Source organism: Nicotiana attenuata, unplaced genomic scaffold (genome assembly GCF_001879085.1).
Source record: "Nicotiana attenuata strain UT unplaced genomic scaffold, NIATTr2, whole genome shotgun sequence".
In the NCBI taxonomy this organism is placed as follows: Eukaryota; Viridiplantae; Streptophyta; class Magnoliopsida; order Solanales; family Solanaceae; genus Nicotiana; species Nicotiana attenuata.
The window spans coordinates 553144-580121 of NW_017670468.1; the positions used below are offsets into that span (position 1 = coordinate 553144).

General features: G+C 40.8%; 1 pseudogene; it reads left to right on the forward strand.

The window, feature by feature from the left end:
- Positions 1 to 26520, forward strand: LOC109239854 (annotated as a pseudogene).
- The last annotated feature ends 458 nt before the right edge of the window (positions 26521 to 26978 follow it).

Below are 26978 nucleotides of genomic sequence, written 5' to 3' on the forward strand. Positions count from 1 at the left end.
ATGGAATGGAACGCGGATATGGTTTTCACATGCTCTTTATATGTAGGACAAATTACTTTTAGTGTGTTGGAAATGTTTTGAATGTCAAATGTGAACTGTTTATCCAAAAGTTTAATCTGTTAAAGAGAACATATTTTTCTGTGCTGAATTATGTTTTTCCTCAAATCTCCTCGTACCTGTTATTTTTGCTCTTATTTAGCCAAGTTTGGGGCATTTATATGATGGAATAATCATTTCTTTCTTCTTTTTTTCTTGCTATTTGTTAGTGCTGCTATAAATTCAGAGACGCGTGAGGGAATTGCGATTAAGAAAATAGGAAATGCGTTTGATAATAGGATCGATGCAAAGAGGACATTGAGAGAAATTATGCTACTTAGGCACATGGATCACGAAAATGTAAGTGGATTGTGCTCGTATCTGGTGATTAGTATGTGAAAGAGTTTGATTTATTGCTTCATTAAGTTTGGTAAAAAAATGTCAGGTTATCGCGATCAAAGATATCATAAGACCGCCAAAGGAAGAGGCTTTCAACGATATGTACATAATTTATGAATTGATGGATATTGATCTTCATCAGATTATTCGGTCTGAACAGCCTTTGACGAATGATCATTGCCAGGTTTTTCTCTTCCTTGAAAATTCTTGTGTTGATCCAAAGGGTCATCTTTTGTTTTAGAATTCGATTCTGTATTCGAGGTCTTGATAACCTCATTTTATCTTTCCTCGATTTGTGTGTGCAGTCCGGGCGTGTATCCGAAAAGCCCTTAAGTGAAAAACTTAAGAATAGATGATTTTTGGCTTAAGAAGATGATTTTAGTTGACGTCGGTCAACATTCTGGGTAAACGAACCCGGACCCGTGTTCCAACAGTCCCGGAAGGTCCGTAGTAAAATATGGGACCTGGGCGTATGCCCGAAATCGAATTCCGAGGTCCCTAGTCCGAGAAATAAATTTTTGAAGAAAATTGATATGACTGAAAATGCAATAATTTAAGTACTTGATCTGTTGGTATCGGGCCCGTATTTGGTTCCGGAGCCCGGTACAGGTCTGTTATAATATTTAAACCTTATTTGTGAAATTTGGTGAAAAACGGAAGTGATTTGACATGAATCAGACCTTTGGTTGAGAAAATAGGAAGTTTGAAACTATCTTGAAAATTTCACGTGTTTTGGTGTTTAAGTCATAGTTCTAGATGTTATTTTGGCGATTTGATCGCGCGAGCAAGTTCGTATGATGTTTTAAGACTCGTGTGCATGTTTGGTTTGGAGCCCCGAAGGCTCGGGAGAGTTTTGGATAGGCTACGGAGTGATTTTGGAACTTAGAGAATTGCTGGTGTAACTGGAATCTGTTGCAGGCCCCTAATCTCGCAATTGCGAGATCAGGCTTCGCAATTGCGAGCAAAACATGCATGGCAATTGCGAGGTCTTCATCGCAATTGCGAAGAAGGCCTGGGCCAGCATGGTTCGCAAATGCAAACATATCTTCGCAATTGCGTAGAGAGTCTGGGAAGAGGTGTGATCGCAAATGCAATCTTCTTGTCGCATTTGCGGAGGTCCCTGATCGCAATTGCAATCATTACCTTCGCAATTGCAAAGGCAGCGGAGGTGTGGGGAACTTTGCATTTGCGATAGTTCTTCGCATTTGCGAGGTTCGCATTTGGAAAGCTCTGGTCGCAAATGTGACATCTGCAGCTGTTCAAAACATAACTTAGATGGGATTTTTGATTCATTTCTCAAATTTTCAAACCCTAAACTTCAAGAGGCGATTTTCCAAAGACCATTTCTTTCCCAAATCATAGGTAAATGATTCTTAACTCATTTCTTTCAATCTATTTCATCTTTTTACAATATTTCATCTTAGAATTTAGGGTTTTTCATGGTGGAATTGGTTGTTTTTGGGTAGAACTTAGGAATTTCGAAATTTGGGGATTTAGACCTCAAATTGAGGTCGGATTCCAAAACCAATTGTATATCCGGGCTCGGAGGTGAATGGGTAATCGGGTTTTGGTCCGAATTTCGAGTTTTGACCAAGCGGGCCCGGGTCAATTTTTGACTTTTTGGGGAAAATGTGTGGAAATCTATAATTATGCATTGGAATTGGTTTCTTTAGCATTAATTGATGTTAATAAGTTAATTATAAATAGATACGAGTGGATTGGAAGTGGAAACTAAGGGAAAGGCGGTATTTGAGGCTTGATTTTGGCCGTGGAATCGAGGTAAGTGTTGTCGCTAACCTTAGCTTGAGGGATTAGGTATTGTTGCCTTATTTGCTACATGTTTAGTTGTTAAGTACGACGTATAGGTGAGGTGACGAGTATCTATACGTTATTGTCGGGTCGTAGCATGCGAGTGAGTCTTATACTTGTGACCGTTGTGTTTCTTTATACGTACTATTCCTGCTTAAACTGGTTATTACTCATGTTAAACAAGTCTTATTATGCCTTCCTTGTTTTGGATATTGGTTGAGTATTGGCTCAAGTTGAGATTTGTGTTGTGAAGTTAAATGATGAAACAAAGTTGTTTAATTTTGATGCCCTTGCCGGGTTGTTATTGTTTCTGTTGTTTCTTATAGTGAGGAAGAGTGATAAAGCACGAAGGGTGATGCCGTGCACGTTTTTATTACTTATGTGGTGAGGAAGAGTGATAAAGCACGAAGGGTGATGCCGTGCACATTTCTATTATTCATATGGTGAGGGTGAGTGGTAAAGCACAAAGGGTGATGTCGTGCACGTTTCTATTATTGATTATCTGGTGAGGTTGAGTGGTAAAGTACGAAGAGTGATGTCGTGCACGTTTCTATTATTGATTACCTGGTGAGGTTGAGAGTAAAAGCACGAAGGGTGATACCGTGCATTTTCCGTTTGCTGTGTTTACTTGTTATTACCGGTTCAGAGTGTACTAGCTGTTTAAATTCCTCTACTGCTGTGATTCTTTATTTTGATACCCCCATAGCATGTTGCCCCCTTCCTGTTAATTTATGCTTAGCTTTTATTAATTATTATTCTGTTAGCATATTATTTAACTGCATAGGTTTATGTTATTTGTCGTGTCCTAGCCTCGTCTCTACTTCGTCGAGGTTAGGCTCGGCACTTACCAGTACATGGGGTCGGTTGTACTGATACTGCACTCTGCACTGTCTGTGCAGATCCCGGTACTAGACCATACTAATCAGAGTTTGGGTTGCTGTCTTCAGTCCACAGGAGACCCAAGGTAGATCTGCCGGCGTTCGCAGACCCTGGAGTCCCCGTCCCTCTATCTTAGTTTCCTGTTTTCTTTCATTCCCAAAAACAGATGTATTTCCTTGAAACCAGTATTTGTAAAAATTTTTAGACGTTCGTGGATTGTGACACCAGATCTTTGGGGTAGTTGTGTATTAGTGTTTTAAACTGTTATAAAATTTTCGCACTTCATATCTGTTTAGTTTTAATTATTACTAATTTCTGTTTTGGTTAATGTTTAATGTGTTAGAACTGTATTTATTGGCTGCCTAGCATTCTAAGAGTTAGGCGCCATCACGATCCCGACGGTGAGAAATCCGGGTCGTGACAATTCTGTTCCTAGATATTTATGATTTGTCAAGATATGATTTGCTATTAGTTTCTAATATGAAGTTGAGGCAAAGTTGATTTGTCTGATGCGAGTTGTAGGATTTAGAAACCAACTATGCATATATTGCTTCTGCAAGTTTTGGTGCTGCTTTAACATCATTTCTAGTTAATCAACTTGGATGAGATCAACGAAATGATGGAGAAAGGAAACCTTATGATCGTATATGGCTATAGTTCTGTTTAGGAACTAGATTAATAAGTTTTATTTTGCTAAAAAAATTATCTAAGTATTGGGTGAGCATTCTTTGTCATTCTTTAATGTGACATGTAAGTTGAAGAAGAATTCCCTTCTCTTTTTTCTTGGTTCTCTTACTGCTTACTAGTATAATCTACTCTTTTGCCCATTCATACTTATACTATGACTTTGAGACAGGTGTACAACTAAAGATGGAGGGGTTTATTAGTCAGACACTTAGTGATGGCGGTTGATAATGATTTTTAGGAAGTATTTAAATGTCTATATCTTCCTGTTATAGATACAGAAGGCACACCAATGACTAGGTTGCTCTGTCATAAGAATTTATTCCCTTCTCCCAATGATGTTATCAATCCTGCTATTGTAGTTCTGGCATGCTAAGCTAGATTATTAGGAGTATTGATGTTTAGCTTAAAGTATATATATTTATATGTATATCGCCTTATGTTTTACTTTTGTTTCATGGATTTAGGATGTAAAATATGTTGATTTATATTAACTTGAGGTATTTTTATGTGTAGGAATGATACGGAAGCAATTGGGGGTGAAATATGCGAAATTAGAGCCAAAACGAACGAAAACAGGAAAATTTGGAATTTGCAGCGCCACAGGCAGCGCCTAGCCCTACCTGTGGCGCCAGAAATAGAAACTCCAAATTGGCAGCGCCATGGAGGGCGTCTGGCACTAGGCAGGGCGCCAGTGGCGTGAAACTTGTCCAAATTCGTCAGGGACAAGGTTATTTCGGCTCAAGACCCCTCTAACTCGTATAAAAGGAGTTCTAAGCCTATTTTGGGAGATATCTAACATATTTTGAAGGGGATATAACATACTTGAAGGAGAATTCACATGGGGGAACACACACCACGCTTAGAGGAGGCTTCTAACTAGTTTTTCTTCTCTTCTCTTCCTTTAATTTCACAGTTTATTAGTTCTAGAGTTTTGGGTGCTACATGAACGTTGTAGTTTGAAGCTTGAATTGTTCTTATAATTTTATCATATAGGTTTATTTATTCAATCTTGCGCTTAATTATTTGATTGCTTGATCACCAATTGAATACTATCTATGAATCTAGGATTGAACTCGGGAGAGGGAATTCTAGATTGCATATAAGATTGAGTAGAGCAAAATCCTAATCGCCTTGCTTGGTTACTATACAGGAACTATTAATGCGTTCTTGTTAACTCTAATTCCATAGGAATATAGGCGTTAGGTTAGCTTGAATAGGTGAGTTGTACTTCAGGAGAAGGCTACGAGCAATATTAACCCTGTCAACCAATAAACCAAATAAATTAATTAGACAATTTAAGTGAAAAACTCAACGGGATTGTTAGCCAACCCATAGCTCTAGAATTCTCTCCCATTGAATCCGTCTTTAAGCTTGACGTTGTTTTCTTTAATCTCTTAATTTGTTACTCTAGATTAAATTTTAGTTAAATATTCATACTTTAGAATTCGCTTGAATAGATTAATTTTTTGGTTTATTTTAGTTGATAGTTAATTACAAGTCCATGTGGGTACGATATCTGGACTTACAATCCTATATTACTTGTCGACCACGTATACTTGCGTGTGCGTTTGGGAGCAACAAGTTTTTGAAGGAGAATTCACGTGGGGGAACACACACCACGCTTGGATGAGGCTTCTAACTAGTTTTTCTTCTCTTCTCTTCCTTTAATTTCATAGTTAATTAGTTCTAGAGTTTTGGGTGCTGCATGAACGTTGTAGTTTGAAGCTTGAATTGTTCTTATTATTTCATCATATTGGATTATTTATTCAATCTTGCGCTTAATTATTTGATTGCTTGATCACCAATTGAATACTATCTACGAATCTAGGATTGAACTCGGGAGAGGGAATTCTATATTGCATATAAGATNAGATTGAGTAGAGCAAGATCTGACTCGGGGGGGGGGGGGGAGGACGAATTTTCGGTTAGGATAGGAATATACTAATCGCCTTGCTTGGTTACTATACAGGAACTATTAATGCCTTCTTTTTAATTCTAATTCCACAAGAATGTAGGCGCTAGGTTAGCTTGAATAGGCGAGTTGTACTTCAGGAGAAGGCTACGAGCAATATTAACCCTATCAACCAATAAACCAGATAAATTAATTAAACAATATAAGTAAAAAACTCAACGGAATTGTTAGCCAACCCATAGCTCTAGAATATTCTCTCCCATTGAATCCGTCTTTAAGCTTGTCATTGTTTTCTTTAATCTCTTAATTTGTTACTCTAGATTAAATTTTAGTTAAATATTCATACTTTAGGATTCGCTTGAATAGATTAATTGTTTGGTTTAATTTAGTTGACAGTTAATCACAAGTCCTTGTGGGTACGATATTTGGACTTACAATCCTGTATTACTTATCGACCACGTATACTTGCGTGTGCGTTTGGGAGCAACATGTGTTTTGGCGCTATTTGTTGGGGACTTAGAAATTAGCTATTTTTGTAGATTATACATTTTTTTTATCTATTAATTTTTCTAGTTTAGTTAGTATTTCTTATATATTTGAACATGGCATCTTGGAATTAAAATTACTCGAATGATGGTTATTGTTATTTTGATGATCCTTGTCCATATTGTGGAGGACCCCACTGGTGGAAAAATTGTCAGAATGTAGGAGCGAGTTGTGCGCACAATCTCAATCCTTTGAGTGAAATATTTGTAATATATGTGGTAGTCAAGATGGCCATTGGGATGGTTGTCCTAATTCTTTTCATCCTTCTCTGTGCCCTTATTATGATCTTTCTAACAGTGTTTGTGAGTTTGATAGGGGCAACGAAGCGCAGGATATGGAACCTGATGCATATATTAGATATATTTTGAGGCAAGTAGCAGAGCAACATGATGAACTCAAAAAAGATATGAAAAGAATAAGGGCAACAATCACAAGAATGAAGGCCAATATGGAAAAATTAAATGAAGAGAGCGAGTACCAGCAAGAGAAAAATTTTGAAAAGGAGGAGATTTTGAGTCAAACTTGGCTGGTAGAACAAGCTGAAAGACTGGAAATATATGAGGCTCAACGTGAGGAAATTACAGATGGGATTAGAGACTTAATAGAAGGAAAAGCTGAACTGGGACAAGAAATCGAAAAATTTGGCACTGTTATTCACGACTTGGGAGCTAAATTGATTGCAAAGGTTGATGCGTCTAACGCCCAACAAAATAGTAATGACTTGTGTGAAGCTGGAAAGGAGGTTATACGCCAAATTGAGGAGCTAAAAGTGGAGAGCCAATCATTCGAGCATATATTTGTTGATGATGCCCATGTTAAGAAAGTTACACTAGAGCCATACGAGGAAATGGATAATGTTATATTTGAAGAGTCTAGTGCATGTAAATATGAGGATGTAAATAGTAATACAATTCTAGAGTTAGGGTGTATTGGTCCTCATTCCATACATTTTTCAACATTGTGTACAGATGATGACATGGAAATCGAGTCATCTGAGCTTTTGGAGGAGCCAATGGACGAGGAACGGGGTGCCTATATTCTTGAATTTATTGTTCCAAAAAGTAAAAATTACATTCCTCATCTAAAGTCCAAGAAGTGTAAAACGCGTTATTGGTTGATTGGCCCAACTAAATTTGCCTCACCGCCCAGGGAGCATAACAGAAAGCGTGAAGCCAAATTAGGAGCTCAATTCATAAGTTCGAGGTGGAGGCAAAAAGTTGTTCATGTCGTGCCGTGACATTAAATTAGGCGCTTGGTTGGAGGCAACCCAACTTTATTGCTTTCTTTTAGTTTTTTTCTTTTTCTTATTATATTATTTTTTTAGTGTTTGTTTTTATTTTGTAGGATTATAAGCATACGAAGCAAAGCTATTGGAAGAGTGCAAAAGCGAGCTAGATGGTGAGGAATAAGTGTGTGGTGTCCACACAAAAGACCACGCTTGGGAAAAGTCTGAGTATCTCGTGAGCTGCTATTGCTTCGGCCTTTGGCCGTTCAGGGAGTTTCATGTCCACCCCAGTTATTGTTTTGATTTATTTGTGCATTGGGGACACTGCACTCTTTTAAGTGTGGGGTGGGAGAATTTCTCTATATAATTAGTAGTAGTATGTTAGAAAAATGCTAACTTCTTATTTTTATTTTTGTAGTTGTGTAGTATTTTAGTAGCTATGAGAAAAAAATCAAAAAAAAAAAAGTAGAAAAATTGACTTGTTCCCGACGATGGATTTCCTAGACAGTTTTCTTGAGGGATTAAAGTCCAAACAAAAATCTAAAAATATGTCTTTTAGCTTTCTTTAGGTAGTAATAATTCCCTGTGGTTTTTCTTTGTGCATCGGTTCTTTTTCATGGGATGTAGTTTGAACCGGGTAGTAGTTTTTTTTGTTTTTTTAGAGTAGATTAGGACTTTAGGAAATAAAAGGAGGAAGGGTGATGAACTTAGGCTCCTTTAACTTGTTTGATAGTAGAATATTTAAACTTTGGCATGTGGAGTATCTTCCCAATGTTTTGATATTGTTCATGATGCTTTGATGAAATTGGATAGCATGTTTTGTGACGCCTATGTCTCTTTTGCTTGACTTATATTTACTTTGTGCTTAATGCTTAATATCTTGTGGCTCCGTGAATACTTGCATTGTTTGAGAGTCGGAATGAGACTGTGCTTAGTGAGTCATGTGCCATGTGTGAAGTGAGGTTTGTGTAGTCGATGTTATTGTGATTGAGTCTAGAACTTGCCCGGTATGTGAGTTGAAGCGAAATTTTAGACGATGCTCGGTTTAAAAAATGATTTTAGGCCTTCTTTGATCTTTTTGAGCTTAATTGCTTATCACAAACAAAAATTAAACCCTAGTAAAACCTTTTGAGCCTATAGACTTTCAATTGGCGCCCACATTACGAGCCTATACCCCTTTTATTCTTAATTGATATTATTTTGATCATATTACCTCTTATGGCACTTTAATTGTGAAATGAGCGCTAGAAGATATATGGACTAAGTGTGGGATGGCTTTTGAGTGGAACCAATGGAATAAGAAAGGTGCACTTATTTTGTAAAAGAATACACCACTAGCGAAAAATTGAAAAAGCAAAAAGAATAGTTGAAAGAAGAAAAAAAAAGAAGAAAAAGAAAGAAAAATTCGAAAAAAAAAGTGAAGGAAAAATTGAAAGGATTAAATTGTTGTCTTGTCCTTGCTAGTGGGGTATAAATTAAAGTAGTGCTTAAAGAAAGAGGAAATAATTCTGAGGAATGATCTTGTTTGTAAAATTGAAGTGGATTGAAGAAATTGCGCTTAAAGTTTATTATGTGATGTGTTAAAGTGTTTAGGAGGGTGAACCACTAATCCTAAATATATCCTACCCGTCCCTTAGCCCACATTACAACCATATAGAGTCCTAATTGATTTTAGATCGAGTGAGCCTACATTAGTGGAGATTTATATTATGGGCAAGCATATGGAACTTTTTGCATGCATGTGACTTCTCTGTGAGAGTGAGAGATTTTCTTTGATATATGTGAGTCCTTGAACTATATTTGATCATGAGATTCAGATGTGTGGATTCAACTTACTCTCTTGTTCTTGTTGTGAGGGCACATGGTTCACAAGGAATAGGTAACATTATTAGACTTCTTATGTTGGGTGTTCAAGCCATGGGTGCATTGTGATATATATTGAGTCGACTGTTGAGGCTAGGATTGTTATGAGCATGTTGTTGTGAATATGTGAAGAATGATATAAGTAAAGGAAAGTGTATGTGATTGCATATGCTATAGTTTAATTGTTGCTACCGTTCATCAGGGTATAGTGTGTCGTTAAAAGTTGAATTGCACCTCTATAGTTGAGACTTGTACGTAGTTGGGGGTTTATCAGATAGCCCCATTGCCCGAGGACGAGCTAGAGTCTAAGTGTGGGATGTTCATGTTTAGCTTAAAGTATATATATTTATATGTATATCGCCTCATGTTTTATTTTGTTTCGTGGATTTAGGATGTAAAATGTGTTGATTTATATTAATTTGAGGTGTTTTTATGTGTAGGAATGATACGGGAGCAATTGGGGGTGAAATATGCGAAATTAGAGCCAAAACTGACGAAAACAGGAAAATTGGAATTTGCAGCGCCACAGGCAGCGCCTAGCTCTACCTGTGGCGCCAGAAACAGAAACTCCAAATTGGCAGCGCCATGGAGGGCGCCTGGCGCTAGGTAGGCACCGGTGGCGTGAAACATGTCCAAATTCGTCCTGGACAAGGTTATTTCAGCCGAAGTCCCCTCTAACTCGTATAAAAGGAGTTCTAAACCTATTTGGGAGATATCTAACATATTTTGAAGGGGATCAAACATACTTTGAAGGAGAATTCACGTGGGGGGGAAACACACCATGCTTGGAGGAGTCTTCTAAGTAGTTTTTCTTTTCTTCTCTTCTCTTCCTTTAGTTTCATAGTTTATTAGTTCTAGAGTTTTGGGTGTTACATGAACGTTGTAGTTTGAAGCTTGAATTGTTCTTATTATTTTATCATATTGGTTTATTTATTCAATCTTGCGCTTAATTAATTGATTGCTTGATCACCAATTGAGTACTATCTACGAATCTAGGATTGAACTCGGGAGAGGGAATTCTATATTGCATATAAGATTGAGTAGAGCAAGATCTTGACTCTGAGGGTGGCGGATTTGCAGTTAGGATAGGAATATACCCAATCGCCTTGCTTGATTACTATACAGGAACTATTAATGCGTTCTTGTTAATTCGAATTCCATAGGAATATAGGCGTTAGGTTAGCTTGAATAGGCGAGTTGTACTTCGGGAGAAGGCTACGAGCAATATTAACCATGTCAACCAATAAACCAGATAAATTAATTAGACAATTTAAGTGGAAAACTCAATAGGATTGTTAGCCAACTCATAGCTCTAGAATATTCTCTCCCATTGAACCCGTCTTTAAGCTTGTCGTTGTTTTTATTAATCTCTTAATTTGTTACTCTAGATTAAATTTTAGTTAAATATTCATACCTTAGGATTTGCTTGAATAGATTAATTGTTTGGTTTAATTTAGTTGATAGTTAATCACAAGTCCCGGTGGCATATTTAAACTTACAATCCTATATTACTTGTCGACCACGTATACTTTCGTGTGCATTTGGGAGCAACAAGTATACATTATTTTCTTTTAATAATGTTAAGGAAAGCCTGGAAGTTGGTCCAGCTTTCACTGAGAACATTCAGAATACCTCTTTCTTTCCTAAAGTTACTCTGGCACATTGTTGTTACCTTGCCTGCATCTGAATAGTTGGATAACACGTGATTTAATTTTGCAGTACTTCATGTATCAGCTATTATGTGGACTGAAATATGTACACTCAGCAAATGTCTTACATCGTGATCTTAAGCCAAGCAATTTGCTCCTAAATGCAAATTGCGACCTCAAGATTGGAGACTTCGGATTGGCGAGGACAACTTCTGAGACAGATTACATGACTCAGTATGTTTTCACTCGCTGGTATTGGGCACCTGAATTGCTCCTTAACTGTTCAAAATACACTGCAGCAATTGATGTTTAGCCTCTTGGTTGTATTCTTGGTGAAATAATGATGAGAGAACCTTTGTTTCCTGGAAAAGATTATGTACATCAGCTGAGACTCATTACTGAGGTAAAAGTCACTTCAAATTCTTTTATGGTTTGCAATACATTTTCAAAGACCTTTAGCAGGAACCTAATTAAGAAAAAAAGTTTATTTGGAAGAGTAAAGTAAGTTGATCCAGTGACAATCTACCTGCATGTTTTGAAGTGGAAAAGTTATTAGGAGATTGAGACCTGAAAGAACCTCCTCTTTTCTTTTTCATTTCCCCTCCTTTTTAAATTGAAACTAGTCCTAAGCATTCCCATCCTCTGAAGCTGGGAGTTGAGAGTGCTTCCCAGTGCTATAACCAGCGACATGGTGTAATTCCATGCAGACAACGCTTTCAAATGTTCATTGACTAAGTAAATCATTTCATATTTTCACTACGGGTTCAAGAAACGAAGGTCTGACTTCAAAGCAACCTCTCGATAATGTAACGACCCGGCCGGTCGTTTTGAGAATTTACGCCTCGATCCCCTATTAACTGCTTCCCCCGTGTTTATTTCTGCTATTGTGATTTGTCGGGATGATTTATTTTGAGTTTCAGAGTGTTTTGGGACACTTAGCCCCTAAATGAGAGCTTAAGCTTTAGAATTTGGACCGTAGTCGGAGCAGTGTGAAGACGGCTCCGGAATGGAATTCTGTTGATTCTGTTAGCTCCATTGGGTGATTTCGGGCTTAGGGGCGTGTCCGGATTGTGTTTTAGAGGTCCGTAGTGAAATGTTGATATCGGGGTTCGAAATCCGATTCCGAAAGTTGGGATAGTTCCGTAGTGTTGAATGTGACTTGTGTGCAAAATTTGGGGTCAAACGAACGTGATTTGGTTGGTTTCAGCATCGGTTGTAGAATTCTTGAGATTTCAAGTTCAGTAGGCTTGGATTGGAGAGTGATTCGTGGTTTTAGCGTTGTTTGATGTGATTTGAGGGTTCGACTGAGTCCATATGATGTTTTAGGATTGGTTGGTATGTTTGGTTGAGGTACCGGGGGCCTCGGGTGAGTTTTGGATGCTTAATGGATTGGAATTTGGACTTAGGCAACTTTTTAAATTTGCTGAACTTGTTGTTTTTGCACCTGCAGATGTTGGATCGCAGGTGCGGCGCTGCAGAAGCGATTTGGTAACCGCAGATGCGGTCTGAGGCATGGAAATCATTGGTCGCAGATGCGGCTCAAGGACCGCTGAAGCGGAACCGCATCAACTAGGAAAGGAGCGCAGGTGTGGTGCCTGGAGGTTTAGAGACTTTTCGCAGGTGCGGTCCCATAGTTGCAGAAGCGGAACCGCAGGTGCGCCCTCATGACCGCAGATGCAGTAATCGCTGGGCAGAAATATGAAATTTCGAGGGTTTGAGTTCATAACTTCAAAAATTGATTTTGAGCTCGGTAGAAGGCGATTCCTTGAGAGATTTTGAAGGGGAACTATTGGGTAATGATTTCTAGCTCTAAGTTGGTTCAAATACATTAATCTATTGTTATTTTTCTCATCTAATTAAGGAATTTGAGGGTAGAAATTTGGAAGTAGGGGAAAAAGTTCCCCAATGGGAAATCTGAGTTTTGAGCAAGAATTTGACGTCGGATTGGGATGATTTTTGTACGAGTGAACTCGTGAGTGAATGGGTTTTCATAATTTGTGACTTTTACCCGATTCCGAGACGTGGGCCCGAGGAGGATTTTTGGGCGTTTTCTATTTTCCTGCTTTAGCTTCGATTTCATTAGTTAAATTAGTTGTTGTAGTTATATTTACGTTATGAAATTGATTTGATTAGATTTGGGCCACACGGAGTTGGATACTCGTGGCAAAATCATGATTTCGGATTGATTTTGAGTTGGTTCGAGGTAAGTGGCTTGCCTAACCTTGCATGGGGAAAACTACCCTTAGGATTTCGGTACTGTTGTTATATGAATGCCTTGTACGTGATGTGACGAGTGCGTACATGTGTTAATTATTAAAAATCCCCGTTTTCATTAAGTAAATATCTGGTTTTTTCCTTTAATTGAGCAATATTAGTATTTGAAATCTCCTGTTTAGCTTAGGAAAGCATACTTACGTGACTTAACTGTCTTAACTGTTTTTAAATGTTTTACTTGAATTCTGTGTGGCATGTTAGGGTTGAATTACCTGTTTTCCTGATACGAGCTTGTACAGAACTGTAAATTCCTTGTTGATACCGTTGTGTATTTATTTTGGGACTACAGAACCGATTTCCGGGAGATCCCCTGGCATGTTTACTTTGGGACTACGGGACAGTATCCCGAGAGATCCCACTGTACTGGATATTTATTTTGGGACTACGGATCGGTATTCCGGGAGACCCCCCGCACATTTACGATTTGGACTATGGGACGGTATCCTGGGAGATCCTCTGTACTTTTACGTTTGGGACTACAGGACGTTAACCTGGGAGATCCCCTGTTGCTTTTCTCTGTGTACTGAGTTATTTCTTTCTGTGATTTCATCTTTATTAATTGTTTGTAGTTCAATTCTGCTGTCACATTTCTTTCTGTTTTTACCCTGTTATATATATATATGACCGGTAGGGCCCTGACCTTCCTCGTCACTACTCGACCGAGGTTAGGCTTGGCACTTACTGGGTACCGCCGTGGTGTACTCATGCCCTTTCCTGCACATGTTTTTCGTGTGCAGATCCAGGTTCTTCTGCTTAGCCATACTATCCGTGAGGCGAGGCGATCAAGAGACTTCAAGGTACATCTGCCGCGTCCGCAGACCTAGAAGTCCCTCTCTATTCCCCCTTTTAGTTGTAGACTTCTTGTATTTACTTTTGCTTAGACTTCTGGAGTTAGAAAGCTATGTATTTCTTTAGCTTGTGATTCATGAGATTCCGTGTTTTGGGAGTGTTATTATTGGTCGAGAGTGTTATTATTGTATATGCCGAGCGGCATTCTAAACACTTTACTTATATTTACCTGTTAGTTGGCTAGTTTTGTACTTTTAAATTCATTTTCTGCTAATTGTTAGGCTTACCTAGTCGTATAGACTAGGTGCCATCACGACTGTTCGTGGAGGGAGAACATGGGTCGTGACAAGTTGGTATCAGAGCTCTAGGTTCATAGGAGTCATAAATCACAAGCCAGTTTATTAGAGTCTCGCGGATCGGTACGGAGACGTCTGTACTTATCTTCGAGAGGTTATGTAACTTTTCGGAAAAATTCCACTTCACTTGATTTCCTTGTCGTGCGAGATTTTTTGATATCAAAATTCTAAAACTCTGTCTTCTATTTTCACATGGATGGTGAGGACACGTGCTACCTGAGATGATCAGACACCTACGCCCCCTGCTAGAGCCGCTAGAGGTCGGGGCTGGGGTAGAGGTCGAGGACGCGCACGTGGTGCATCTAAAGCACCCGCGCGAGCTGCCATAGAGGAGCCACTAGCAGCTCCAGCCGGAGCCCAAACTCCTGATACGCCTACTGCTACTACTACTCCAGCTCTCCAGGAGACCCTTGCATAGTTCATGAGCATGTACACCACTCTAGCTCAGGCAAGGTTGATTCATCTTGCTACCGCTACATCTCAGGCCGGGGGAGGAGCACAGACTCCTGCCTCCTGCACCCCAGAGCAGCGGGTTCAAGTTGATCAGATCCCAGAGGGTATACCGGTACCGCCTGTAGCCCCAGTTCAGCCTGAGATAGGGTAGTAGCTTCAGAGGAGGAGCAGCGCAGGCTTGAGAGGTTCAAAAAGTACCAGCCTCCTACATCCAGTGGTCTGGCATCAGAGGATGCTCAGGGATTTCTAGAGGAATGCCACCGTATCCTCCGCACTATGGGTATATCCGGATCGAGTGGTGTTTCTTTCACTGCCTTCCAGCTTCGAGGAGCAGCCTATCAGTGGTGGCGTACTTTTGAGTTGGACAGTCCAGCTGAGGCTGCCTCCCTTTCATGGTCCCAGTTTTCAGATATGTTTTTGAAGGAGTATGTTCCCCAGAGCCTCAGGGACGCATGGTGCGGGGAGTTTGAGCATTTGCGCCAGGGTTCTATGACTGTTTCGGAGTATGCTGTCTGTTTCAGTGACTTAGCTAGGCATGCACCGGCCTTGGTTTCTACGGTTTGCGAGAGAGTTCGCCGGTTTATTGAGGGGCTTATTCCCAGCATCAGATCTAGCATGGCCCGGGAGTTGGAGATGGATTTTTCTTATCAGTAGGTGGTGAGCATTGCTAGGAGAGTATAGGGCATGCATGCTCGGGATAGAGAGGAGAGAGAGACCAAGAGGTCTCGAGAGTCTGGCCATTATTCTGGTTCCCGTGCCCCAGCTGCAGTTCGTCACGGTAGGGGTTATATGAGTCACCCCGTTCATTCAGCTCTTCTAGCAGCCAGTGGTATTCCAGCCCCTTCTAGACCTCAAGAGCCTTATTATGCACCTCCAGTATCTAGTGCGCCTCCTGCACGGGGTGCTTTCAGTGGTCAGTCCAGCAGACCTGGCCCGAGCCAGTCACAGCCGCCACGTCCTCCTAGAGCTTGTTTTTAGTGTGGTGACACACGTAATATGGTGAGGGATTGCCCTAGACTTAGGAGGGGTGCACTTCCACAGACTTCTCAGCCACAATGTTCTCCACAGAGTTCCCAGGCTACGATTACAGCACCAGTTGCTACCCCACTGCCCAGCCAGCTAGAGGTGGAGGTCGGGGAGGTAGAGGTCGCCCTAGAGGAGGAGGCCAGTCCAGATACTATGCCATTCCTGCCTGTATCGAGGTTGTTGCCTCCGATTCTGTCATCACAGGTGTTGTTCCGGTCTGTCATAGAGATGCATCGGTTCTGTTCGATCTAGGCTCCACTATTCTTATGTGTCCTCTTATTTTGCCCCGCATTTGGGCGTATCTCGTGATTCTTTGAGTTCCCTAGTTTATGTTTCTACTCCTGTGGGAGATTCTCTTGTTGTGGACTGCAGTTATCGGTCGTGTTTGATTGCTCTTAGTGGTTTTGAGACCAGAGTAGACTGTTATTGCTCAGTATGGTATATTTTGATGTTATCTTGGCATGGACTAGTTGTCGCCCCATTATGCTATCCTTGATTGTCACGCCAAAACCGTGACGCTGGCTATACCAGGTGTACCGCGACTAGAGTGGAGGGGTACCTTAGATCACACTTCCAGTAGAGTTATTTCATTTCTTAAAGCTTAGCGAATGGTTGAGAAGGGGCGTGACGCGTATCTAGCTTATGTGAGAGATGTCAGTATTAATACCCCTACAGTTGATTCAGTCCCAGTAGTACGGGATTTCTCTGATGTATTTCCAGCTGATCTTTCGGATATGCCGCCCGACAGAGATATTGATTTTGGCATTGATTTGTTGCCGGGCACTCAGCCCATTTCTATTCCTCCTTACCGTATGGCTCCTCCTGTGTTGAAAGAGTTGAAGTAATAGTTACAGGAATTGCTTGATAAGGGCTTTATTCAGCCTAGTGTGTCACCTTGGGGTGCTCCTGTCTAGTTTGTGAAGAAGAAGGATGGTTCTATGCATATGTGCATTGATTATCGCCAGTTGAACAAATTTACAGTGAAGAACCGGCATCATTTGCCTCGTACTGATGACCTTTTGATCAGTTACATGGTGCTCGAGTGTTTTCTAAGATTGACTTGCGTTTAGGTTATCATCAGTTAAAGATTCAGGAGTCAGATATCCCGAAGACTGCTTTCAAGACTCGATATGGTCATTACGAGTTCCTTGTTATGTCATTTGGGCTGACCAATGCCCCAGAAGCATTTATGCATTTGATGCACAGTGTATTTCAGCCATATCTTGACTCGTTCGTCATTGACTTTATTGATGACATTCTGGTGTACTCCCGGAGTTGGGAAGATCATGAGCAGCACCTGAGGACAGTGCTCCAGCTTTGAGAGAGAAGAAAGTATATGCTAAGTTCTCGAAATGTGAGTTTTGACTGGATTCCGTGGCATTCTTGGGTCACGTGGTTTTGAGTGAGGGCATTCAAGTGGATCCAAAGAAAGTCGAGGCAGTGCAGAGTTGGCCTAGACCATCCTCAGCTACAGAGATCCGTAGTTTTCTTGGCTTGGAAGGTTATTACCGTCCATTTGTTGAGGGATTTTCATCTATTGTAGCACCTATGACCAGGTTGACTCAATGCTCCGTTCAGGTGGACGGAGGAGTGTGAGGAGAGCTTTCAGAAGCTCAAGACAGCTTTGACTACAACCCCAGTATTGATATTGCCTACAGGTTCGAGGTCTTATACTATCTATTGTGATGCCTCGAGGATTGTCCTTGGAGCGGCATTGATGCAGAACAGTAGGATGATTGCCTACGCGTCCAGACAGCTGAAGGTGCATAAGAAGAATTATCCTGTCCATGATCTCGAGTTAGCTGCTATTGTTCACGCCTTGAAGATCTGATGTCACTATTTGTACAATGTTCCTTGTGAGATCTATACTGATCACCGGACTTTACGGCATCTGTTCAAGCAGAAGGACCTTAATTTGCGTTAGAGGAGGTTGTCAGAGCTGCTGAAGGACTATGATATCACTATCTTGTATCACCTGGGCAAGGCCAATGTGGTGGCCGATGCTTTGAGTCGTTGGGCAGAGTTTGGGGAGTTTGGCTTATCTACCAGCAGCGGAGAGACCCATGGCGATGGATGTTCAGGCCTTAGCTAGCTAGTTTGTGAGGCTGGATCTGTCGGAGCCCAGTCGGGTCCTTGCTTGTGTGGTTTCTCGATCTTCCTTGTATGATCGTATCAGAGAGCGTCAGTATGCTGACCCTCATTTGATTGTCCTCATGGACAAGGTCCTGCATGGTGATGCCAGAGATGTGACCATTGGTGATGATGGGGTATTGAGGATGCAGGGTCAGATATGTGTACCCAATGTTGATAGGCTTCGGGAGTTGATCTTGGAGGAGGCCCGTTGTTCTCGGTATTCCATCCATCCGGGCACCGCGAAGATGTATCAGGATTTGAGGCAGCACTATTGGTGGAGGAGAATGAAGAAAGATACAGTTGGGTTTGTAGCTCGGTGCCTCAATTGTCAGCAGGTGAAGTGTGAGCATCAGAGACCGGGTGGCTTGCTTCAGCAGATAGAGATTCCGGAGTGTAAGTGGGAGCGAATCACCATGGACTTCGTAGTTGGACTCCCACGGGCTTTGAGGAAGTTCGATGCCATTTGGGTGATTGTCGATCGGCTGACCAAGTTCGCACACTTCATTCCTGTGTGTACTACTTATTCTTCAGAGCGGTTGGCTGAGATTTATATCCGGGAGATTGTTCGTCTGCATGGAATTCCAGTTTCCATCATTTCAGATAGAGGTACTCAGTTCACATCACGGTTCTGGTGGGCCGTACAACATGAGTTAGGTACTCGGGTGGAGTTGAGCACAACATTTCACCCCCAGACGGACGGATAGTCCGAGCGCACTATTCAGATTCTTGAGGATATGCTCCATGCGTGTGTGATCGAGCTTGGAGGTTCTTGGGATCAGTTCTTGCCGGCGGAGGTTGCCTACAACAACAGTTACCAGTCCAGCATTCAGATGGCACCGTGCGAGGCTCTGTATGGTAGGCGATGTAGATCTCCAGTGGGTTGGTTTGAGCCGGACGAAGCTAGATTATTGGGCACGGACTTGGTTCAGGACGCTTTGGAGAAGGTTAAGGTGATTCAGGATAGACTTCGCATAGCCCAGTCCAGACAAAAGAGTTATGCGTACCGGAAGGTTCGAGATGTTTCATTTATGGTTAGAGAGAGGGTCTTGCTTCGGGTTTCGCCTATGAAGGGCGTTATGAGATTTGGGAAGAAGGGGAAATTGAGTCGGAGGTTTATTAGTCCCTTTGAGGTATTGCGACGTGTTGGGAAGGTTGCTTATGAGCTTGCCTTACCTCCCAGCATGACAGGAGTTCATCCGGTATTTCATGTTTCGATGCTCCAGAGGTATCACGGTGATCCATCGCATGAGCTGGATTTCAGTTCAGTCCAGCTAGACAAGGATCTATCTTATGTTGAGGAGCCAGTAGCTATATTGGACAAGCAAGTTCAAAAGCTGAGGTCAAAGAATATTGCATCAGTAAAGGTTCAGTAGGAGGGTCAGCCGGTCAAGGATGCGGCTTGGGAGACCGAGCAAATATGCGCAGCCGTTACACTCATCTTTTCACCACTTCAGGTATGTCTCTATGCTCGTTCGAGGACGAACGAATGTTTTAAGAGGGGGAGGATATAACGACCCGGCCGGTCGTTTTGAAAATTTACGCCCCGATCCCCTATTAACTGCGCCCCTCATGTTTATTTCTGCTATTGTGATTTGCCGGGGTGATTTGTTTTGAGTTTCGGAGTGTTTTGGGACACTTAGCCCTTAAATGAGAGCTTAAGCTTTAGAATTTAGACCATAGTCAGAGCAGTGTGAAGACGGCACCAAAATAGAATTCCGTCGATTCCGTTAGCTCCGTTGGGTGATTTCGGGCTTAGGGGCATGTCCGGATTGTGTTTTGGAGGTCCGTAGTTTATTTAGGCCTGAGATGCCAAAAGTTGAGTTTTTGAAGTTTCCGATTCGATAGTGAAATTTTGATATCGGGGTCGAAATCCGATTTCGAAAGTTGGGATAGTTCCATAGTGTTAAATGTGACTTGTGTGCAAAATTTGGGGTGAATCAGACGTGATTTGGTTGGTTTCGGCATCGGTTGTAGAATTTTTGAGATTTCAAGTTCATTAGGCTTGGATTGGAGGGTGATTCGTGGTTTTAGCATCGTTTGATGTGATTTGCGGGACGACTGAGTCCATATGATGTTTTAGGATTGGTTGGTATGTTTGGTTGAGGTCCCGGTGGCCTCGGGTGAGTTTCGGATGCATAACGGATTGGAATTTGGACTTAGGCAACTTCTGAAATTCGCTGAACCTGTTATTTTTGCACCTGCGGATTTTGGACCGCAGGTGCGGCGCCGCAGAAGAGGTTTGGTAACCGCAGATGCGGTCTGAGGCATGGAAATCATTGGTCGCAGATGCGGCTCAAGGACCGCAGAAGCGGAATCGCATCTACGAGGAAGGGAGCGTAGGTGCGGTGCCTGGAGGTTTTGTGACTTTTCACTGGTGCGGTCCCATAGTCGTAGAAGCGAGACCGTAGGTGCGCCCTCATGAACGCAGATGCGGTAATCGCTAGGCAGAAATATGAAATTTCGAGGGTTTGAGTTCATAACTTCTAAAATTTATTTTGAGCTCGGTAGAAGGCGATTTCTTGGGAGATTTTTAAGGGGAACTATTGGGTAATGAATTATAACTCTAACTTGGTTCTAATACATTAATCTATTGTTATTTTTCTCATCTAATTAAGGAATTTGAGGGTAGAAATTTGGAAATAGGGAAAAATGTTCCCCAATGGGAAATCTGAGTTTTGAGTAAGAATTTGACGTCGAATTGGGATGATTTTTGTACGAGTGAACTCGTGAGTGAATGAGTGTTGATAATTGTGACTTTTACCAGATTCCGAGACGTGGGCCCAGGGAGGATTTTTGGGCGTTCTCTATTTTCCTGCTTTATCTTCGATTTCATTAGTTAAATTAGTTGTTGTAGTTATATTTACGTTATGAAATTGATTTGATTAGCTTTGGGTCACTCGGAGTTGGATACTTGTGGCAAGAGCGTGATGTCGGATTGATTTTGAGTTGGTTCGAGGTAAGTGGCTTGCCTAACCTTGCGTGGGGGAAACTCCCCTTAAGATTTTGGTACTGTTGTTATATGAATGCCTTGTACGTGAGGTGACGAATGCGTACATGTGATAATTGTTGAAAATCCCCATTTTTATTAAGTAAATATCTATGTTTTTCCTTTAATTGAGCAATACTAGTATTTGAAATCTCCTGTTTAGCTTAGAAAATCATGCTTACGTGACTTAACTGTCTTAACTATTTTACTTGAATTCTGTATGGCATGTTAGGGTAGAATTACCTATTTTCATGATACGAGCTTGTATAAAATTGTAAATTCCTTGTTGATACCGGTGTGTATTTATTTTGGGACTACAGAACGGATTTCTGGGAGATTCCCTTGCATGTTTACTTTGGGACTACAGGATGGTATTCCGGGAGATCCCCCTGTACTGGATATTTATTTTGGGACTACGGATCGGTATTTCGGGAGATCCCCCGCACATTTACGATTTGGACTACGGGACAGTGTCCCGGAATATCCTCTGTACTTTTACGTTTGGGACTACGGGACGTTATCCTAGGAGATTCCCTATTGCTTTTCTCTATGTACTGAGTTATTTCTTTCTGTGATTTCATCTTTATTAACTGTTTGTAGTTCAATTCTGCTTTCACATTTCTTACTGTTTTTACCATGTTATATATATGACCGGTAGGGCCCTAACCTTCCTCGTCACTACTCGGCCGAGGTTTGGCTTGGTACTTACTGGGTACCGCTGTGGTGTACTCATGCCCTTTCCTGCACATGTTTTTCATGCGCAGATCCAGGTTCTTCTGCTCAGCCATACTATCCGTGAGGCGAGGCGGTCCAGAGACTTCGAGGTATATATGCTGCGTCCGCAGACCTAGAAGTCCCTCTCTATTCCCCCTTTTAGTTATAGACTTCTTGTATTTACTTTTTCTTAGACTTCTGGAGTTAGAACACTATGTATTTATTTAGCTGCTGATTCATGAGATTCCGGATTTTGGGAGTGTTATTATTGGTCGAGAGTGTTATTACTGTATATGCTGAGCAGCATTCTAAACACTTATATTTGCCTGTTAGTTTGCTAATTTTGTACTTTTAAATTCATTTTTCGCTAATTGTTAGGCTTACCTGGCCGTAGAGACTAGGTGCCATCACGACAGTTCGTGGAGGGAGAACTTGGGTCGTGACAGATATATATGGGACATTTTCTCTAGTTATGAAGCTGTTTGATCTGCTTATCGTTCCCAGCTTCAATTTTGTTTCTTCTGTCTTGAAACTACTAGGTTCTCCTGATGATGCCAGCCTTCGATTTCTGAGAAGTGATAATGCCCGAAGATATGTCCAACTGCTTCCTCAATATCCTAAGCAATAATTCTCTGCAAGATTTCTCAACATGTCACCTTTGGCTATTGATTTACTTGAAAAGATGCTTGTCCTTGACCCAACCTGACGTATTACAGGTGAAGCACCCAAAATTTTGACCTCAACCTTTGCATGATTTATTTTCCATTTTAGTCCATCCTGTTTACCTCGTGTATGTTCGATTTTCTTTCTCTATGTGCAGTTGATGAGGCTCTTTGTCACCCATTTTTGTTTCAGTTAATTTGTGAGTCAGTCCCATATCATGGGTTCGAAGCTTTCTGCCACACACAAAGCCTGGTGTGGCAAAGAAGAATGTCGGGTCTGTACTCTACTGGAGTTATAGTCTTGCTATAATTCCAAAGAAAAAAGAAAAGGAGGTTGACAACTAACTTTTGGTTGTGGTGCACACCCTTATTGACATTTACCATATTAATCTACTCCCTTTGTTGGTTGTTGATGCATTTGTTTAATTCCGGGGCTATCTTAATTCCTCTGATTCAAGGTCAAAAGTTATAGTTTGTTTCTGCTTTTTGTGAAGGGTTAACATCAAGCTGAATAGAACATTACATTTTGTCACATTGTCCATTTTAAGAATTTAAGTTGATGAATTACTTGCAGTTAATTCACAGTTCATTCTCTTTTGTTCATTACTCATGGTTGTGATCTTTGGATCAGTAGTATCATACCAGTCTTCTGTAATTATATGCTCATATCTCTTTAACTAAAGTTTCAGCTTTTCGGCATAATCACTTGTCAATTTGATTACTCGTTTGTTTGAGTTAGCAGTATTAGTTACTCGTTTGTTAATTGTGAATCAGTGATGTTAGTCTTCTCTCGGTGATTCTTAGTTTAGTCGTCTATATGTTCCAACATTTGTATAGTTGTTGTTGTGGTTGGCGTTGTTGTTATTAGCGTTGTTGTTGTGGTTGTTATTAGCATTGTTGTTGGTTAATTGTTGTTGTTGGTTGGTTTTTTTTTTTGGTAAATAAAGACATTTATTTAGAACATAAAACTTAGTAGTCATTACAACATGAGATTTGTCTAGGCCACACAGTGCCTATCCCATCTCTATCAAAAACTGAAATAGCAAATACAGGCAGATAATAGTACAGCATTAAGTTAGAAAAAGAGTCCAAGCTGCATCCATTCTTGGCAAAGGTGTCCGCTACTCCATTAGCTTCTCTGAATGCATGCTTCAAGGGTGGCGTGCCCGCCTCAGATAATAGGAACCTGCAATCATCAATAATATTCTGATAAAGGCAATTATCATTGTTTATCGGGTTGACTAGTTCCTGGCAGTCCGTTTCAATGACTAAAAGGGTTAGTCTCTTTTGGATGGCTAGTTTTAGGCGTTGTAAAAGGGACATGGCTTCCATTTGGATATTCGTAGCGTAGGCAAATCCCATATTGAATCCTAGTATCCAGTTTCCATTGCTATCCCTGAGAATCCCTCCTATACTCCCCTACCTGGATTACCTAGGCATGATCCATCTATGTTTAGTTTGAAGGTTCCTATGTCAGGTGGTTGCCATTTAATGAGGATGGTTCTTTTTGGTGTCCAGATAGGGCTCCAATTGCTTAAAAAAAGAAATTCTTGGGTACTATTGATTACTTTGCTAATGTTGGGATATGGGCTGCTTTTGTGAAATATCTTTTCGTTTCTAGTGGTCCATAAGAACCAGAGGAGGAAAGGTATGAAGACAGGCCAAGTGATGTATTGATTATAGTGCTTATTTGAGTTTAGTTGATGCTTTAGCCAGTAAAAGGTAGAGAGTTCATTGTCCGAATGTGGGTAGTTGTGTTTTATGTGGCATTGCCTCCGGATTTCCTTTGAGTGGGTACAGTAGAAGAGCATGTGTTTTTTGTCCTCCTTTTCTGTTCCACATATGGTGCAGATGTCAAATGTGCAGATATTACATTTTGCTAGAAAGGTCGCTGTTGGGAGTCTATTGAGGGTGAGTAGCCACATGAAGTATTTTAGTTTGTTCAGAGTGTTGCTTTTCCAGATCCACTTAAAGTCGAGGTTGTTATCTTCAATCTGAGTATCCTGGTGTGTAATAAGATCATAGGCTGCCTTGATGGAGAAGGAGCTATAACCTGGGAAGTTCCAGGAGATCTTATCCCTACCCGACTGAGTTTGTTGGATATAGGTGCTATGGATTTTTAGGGTAATATCTTCAGGTAGTTCGAAGGATAATTTTGAGAGATTGAAGTAACCATCCTGAATGATGGATTTTACCCTCATATCCTCTTCCCCTCTTTGGAAAGTCCCATGGATACTATCCCTTAGTGTGTCCCCGTGGTTTATCCATCGGTTGTACCAGAGGTTTATGTTCTCCCCATTACCTATAATCCATTTGTTCCCTTTTTGGCAAAACTTGTTCCCTTTACAGATATTTTTCCAGATGTGCGAGGACGAGGGATTGGGAGTGGGTCTGTTGTTATGGTTGGTTTTTCTATCATATTTTTTGCGCAGAACTTGGACCCATAAGGCTTCCTTGTTGTTAGAGTATCTCCAGGCTAGGCTGGTGCTGAAGGTATCATTTTTGCAATTGGTTTTAAAAAGCCCTAGCCCTCCCTGTCTTTTTGGAGTAGTGACTTTGTTCCACCTAAGCAGGTGGCATTTTCTTTTTTCCTCCGTACTTTCCCATAGGAAATTACGTTGGATGGAATCTATCTTATTTTGGGTAGCTCTTGGTAGGTTGAAAATTTGCATGTTGTGGTTAGGAATGGCTGCAAGGGTTGCTTTGATGAGGGTGGTTCTTCCTGCTAGGTTTAGGAAGTGGGTTTTCCATCCTTTTAGTCTATTGTTTAGATTGTCGATAATGAATTGGAAGTCTTTTTTGGATATCCTCTGGTTTGTCATGGGGAAGCCTAGGTACTTACCTACTGAATTTGATATTTTCATGTTTAGGCACCTGCTGAAGAGAGATTGTTTGTCCGGGTGGGTGTTCTTAGAAAAGATTATTCTAGATTTGCTGAAGTTGATGGATTGGCCGGAGAACTTACAGAATTTATTCAGAGTGTCTATGAGGGAGTCACAGCTTTTTTGGTTGGCTTCCATCATAAGAATGAGGTCGTCAGCAAAGAACAGGTGAGATAATTGGGGTCCCTTTTTTGACAGGGTTATGGGATCCCATCTACAACAGTCTACTTCGTGGTCAATGAGTCTAGAGAGCATTTCCATGCATATTATGAATAGGTACGGGGAAAAGGGGTCCCCTTGCCTAATGCCTCTAGTAGGAGTAAAAGAGTTTGTGCTTGAACCATTTATGAGTATGGAGGTGGATGTGGAGGATACACAGGACATTATTAGCTCAATTAGGTCATCCGGGAAGTTAAGGGATTTCAGGGAGAATCTAATGAAGGACTATTCTAGTTTGTCAAAAGCTTTTTCTAGATCAATTTTAATCATGATTTTCCCTTTTTTCCCTTTGGAATATTTGAAGAAATTTTGGACTTCATGCACTATTATGGCATTTTCTGAGGCTCTCCTTCCTTTTATAAAACTTGTTTGAGTAGGATGGATAATTTTGTTGAGTAAGGGTTTTATTCTATTAACAATAATTTTTGTGACGACCTTATAGGTAGTATTACAAAGGCTAATGGGTCTATATTGCCTTAAAGTTTCAGCATTCTGATGTTTAGGTATTAAACAAACGAAGGTTCTATTCATGTCCTCAGTCATTTTTTTCTTTGTGAAGGATTCTTTACAGAAGTTGACCAGAAGGTTGCTAGTTATCCCCCAGAATTTTTGGTAGAAAAAAGTGTGGATACCGTCCGGTCCAGGTGCCTTCAGTGGTTTAAAAGAGAAAAGGGCATTCTTCACCTCCTCCTCATCAAGCTCTCTGGTGAGGGGGGAATGGTCAGCTGGGGTAATTGAGGATAGGGCAGGCATGTATAGCAGTGTTTTTTGGGAGGAAGTATGATTAGTGGTATATAGATTTTTATAGAAGTTTGTTATGATGTGGACAAGTTCCTTTGGGTTGTGGAACCAATTACCTGCTTCATCTCTAATGCTAAAAATCGTATTTTTTCCTTCTTCTTTGCAGGGTTGTGAGATGCAACAATTTTGTATTGGCACCACCATCTTGGATCCACTGGATTCTAGATTTCAGTTTCCAGAATTCCTCCTCCAGTTTGAGGATTTTTTGGAATTCTTCTAGTAGTTCATTTTCTAGGATAGATAGGAAGGTGCTAGTTGTGTAGTTTGGGGATTTTTGAATACCTTCTAGTCTATCTTGGATTTCGTTCTTTTTTTTAAAGATATTTCCAATAGTATCCTTATTCCAGGCAGTGGCCTTGTTAGTGAAGTTGTTAATAGCAGTTGATATATTAAACTGAGTGGTCCAACAGTCCATTACTAAACCCTTAAAAGTGGGATGGGATAACCACATGGTTTCTAGTCGAAAATATTATTGCTACGGCTGGGTCTTTTGATAAGGTCGAGATGTATGGGACAGTGGTCAGAATGGGTTCTAATAAGATGTTTTACACAAGCTTCAGGAAACATACTGATCCATTCACTGTTGGCTACAAATCTGTCAAGTCTCTCCATAATGAAAGCATTTTTTTCTTTTTCCTCTTATTTAGCCAGGTAAACTTCGGGCCTTTAAATCCTTGG